The sequence below is a fragment of the Mastomys coucha genome, unplaced genomic scaffold, assembly GCF_008632895.1.
Source record: "Mastomys coucha isolate ucsf_1 unplaced genomic scaffold, UCSF_Mcou_1 pScaffold18, whole genome shotgun sequence".
NCBI classification, from domain to species: domain Eukaryota; kingdom Metazoa; phylum Chordata; class Mammalia; order Rodentia; family Muridae; genus Mastomys; species Mastomys coucha.
In genome coordinates, this window is record NW_022196900.1 from 1,642,087 (window position 1) to 1,645,486 (window position 3,400).

Consider the following 3,400-nt stretch of genomic DNA (forward strand, 5'->3'; position numbering starts at 1 on the left):
ACCCTCAAAATACAATTCTACTCATCTCTCCCAGTATTCTCTCTCTCTTCACCAACCCAAGCCTAAACTCTTCTCTTCCCATCCTTACTCACCCCTAATTCATCTACAACATCTATTCTATTTTCTCTACCCAGGGAGATCCAAGCACCCTTCTTAAGCCTTCCTAGTAACTTAGCCTCTCAGGGTCTGTAGATTGTAGCATGATTATTATTTACTTAAAAGCCAGTATCCACTTATAGGTACATACTGTGTTATCTTTCTGGGAATACATTACTACTATATAACACATGCATAATATGTTATAATTTTATCTGTATAATATATCACATATTTTCCTTTTATTGAAAACAGAATCCTTTCTCATATAATATATACTGATTAAAGCTTCCCCTCCTTCTAGTCTGTCAGTTCCTCCCCCACTTTCCCTTCCATTCAGATCCATTCCCTTTCTGTCTCTCATTTGAAAAGAACAGGCTTCTAAAGGATAGTATGAAAATACAACAAAATAGAGTATAATGAGATTAAATTGAAAATTCTCACATTTGAATTGAATAAGACAAACAGGAAAAACAAGAGCCCCCCAAAGGCATAAGAATCAGAGACCCACTCATTCTCACACTTATGAATCCCACTAAAACACTGAACTGGAAGCTATGACATATACGCTGAGGACCTTGTGCAGCCCTGTGTGGGCCCTGTGCTTACTGCCTCAGTATCTGTGAGTTCTTATGAGCTTTGCTCATTCATGTTCATTAGAGGTGTTCTCCATCCGTTCTGAGTCTTATAATTTTTCTCCTCCTCTTTTGCAAGATTCACTGAACCCTGAGGTCAGAGGTTTGGATGGAGACATCCCATTTAAGGATGAGTGTTCCCAGGTTTCTCAGTCTGCCTAATGTCTGGCTGTGAGTCTCTGTATTTGTTCCCATCTGCAGCATGAGGAAACCTCTCTGATGATGGCTGAGCAAGGCACTGATTCACGAGGATAGCAGAATCTCATTAGGAGTCATTTTATCACTACATTTTTTTTACCAGTAGTATTTGGTTTTATCCTAGGTCCCTACACTATCTATTCTCTAATTCTTGGTCACTCAAGCAGTGTCAGATATGGGTTCCATCTCACGGAGTAGGTTTTAAGTACAATCCGATATTGGTTGGTTGCTCCACAAGCATTGTGCTACATTGCCTTAGCATATCTTATAGCCAAAACACATTATAGATCAAAGGGTTTGGGGCTGGTTTAGTTTTTCTTTTGGTTGCAAACAGAGTACATCCTGTAAGATGTTAGACTGTAGGTGTGATGGCTTGATGTAGACACCATCTTGAGTTCTCCATGTTCACTGAGTTGCAAAGTTTTGTTTTCAGCCATGTATCAGTTTATAGACAGCAATCTATTGTCTTGGCAACAGCCTGGGTTGTTTGTGAATTCCCATGGGCTCCTTTTAGCCAACAACTTAATTATATGTAACTTAATCCCAGTACTGAACACTTCATGTAATGATAATAAATGACCAGTTGGGACTCTGTCTCCCCATTATTTGGTGACTTCATTTACATAGCATTTGTATATGTATATATTTTAGGAAGACTCTACTATATTGGGTTTTGATACTACCTCTAAAATGGCCCTTAATTTTAGCTGTCTCTCCCATATTCCCTACCCTATCCCCTCATCTTCTCCCACACCCCTTTTGTTTCTCTCATTCCATTCCCCATCCATCCATAAGTTCCCCTCCCCCACATCCATTCAATTTCCTTTTCCTAACAACATCAATTTGTATCCTCTAGTTCTTTACTGCATACTTACCTTCTGTGGTTCTATGGATGCTGTGATGGTTATCATTTACTTAATGGCTAATATCCACAAATAAGCAAATTTTATACTATATTTGTCTTTCTGAGTCCAGGTTATCTCATTCACTGATTTTTTTTCTAGGTCCATCCATTTGCCTGCAAATTTGTTTGTTCGTTTGTTTGTTTCATTTGTTTTGTTTTTTCTTGTTATTTTCTTTTATTTTTTACACAGATCCTCCCCTCACTTCCCCTGCTTCTTCTCCTCTAAGAAGAGGAGCCCCTTCTGTGTATCACCCCCAACCCCTTTGCACATCAACTCACTACAAGACTATTGCCTGCAAATTTCATTATATTTTTAATGTCTGAGTAATATTCCATTGTATAAATTTACCACATTTTCTTTATCCATTCTTTTGTTGAGGGACATGTGGCCTGTTTCCAATTTCTAGCTCTTATGAATGTACAGCAGCAGTGAACATGGTTGAGCAAGTGTCTTTGTGATAGAATGAAATATCCTTTTGGTATATTCCCAAGAATAGTATAGCTGGATCTTGAGTTAGATAGATTCCCATCTTCCTGATTAACAGCCATACTGATTTCTATAATGGCTGTACAAGTTTATGCTCCCAAAAGCAATAGATGAGTGTTCCCCTTAGTCCACCTCCTCACTATAGTATTCAATATATCTTTTAAATATTCTTGTGTTATATAATACATTAATATTATATACATAATATATATAGTATATGCTTCAATTTCACCTATAAATATATCATTTTTACATACCCTCCTTTTCCCATTTATTCATTTATCTTGTGAAGACAGGCCACAACACACATGGAAAGGTCAGAGTATAACTTGTGGGAGTTGGTTCTCTCTTCCTACCTGTGCCATTAGGCTTGGTAACACCTACTTTTTATCCACTGAGCTATCTCACAGTGTCCTATAAACTCTGTAATATAATCAATGTCAAAGTAAAAATGCTTAACTCTTGGCTATAGATAAAATTATTTGATACAGTATGAAAACTGATTATGTTCAACTTAGAAATAGAATGTGATATTGAAAATAATAGTGTATTATTAGATTAGTGTCAATCTAATCCCCTTTGAGTCAAAATATATATGTTCAACAAAATGTAAATTAATTCACATCATGTCTTTACTGGGATAAATCACAATAAACAACAAGTTCTCACTCAAATAATCATACAAACAAGACAGTTCAATTGATAGGACATAATGATAATGTGAAAGAAAATCATCTTCCACAGAATTAGCATTGCTAAATAGCTTCTCAGCATATAGGAGAAAACATGCCAATGATAAAATTTACATATTCAAATGATAATTGAATTTCCACATGTTCAAATTATCTTTAAAGAAAAAAAGGGATTAGTTTGATTTCTAGCAAAAACAATTGACTGGTCATCAATGTACTAGAGTGTTCAGAAGGCACCTTAGACAAAAGAAAGATGTGTTAGTTTCTGGTTGATGCAGTAGTGTGTTACCATAAACACAGCGAGTTAAAATAGCACAAGATCCACCTTTTGGTCTTCCTTCTTCTTGAGTTCCTTGTGTAATGTGGGTTGTTCTTCCTGTATTCCAGA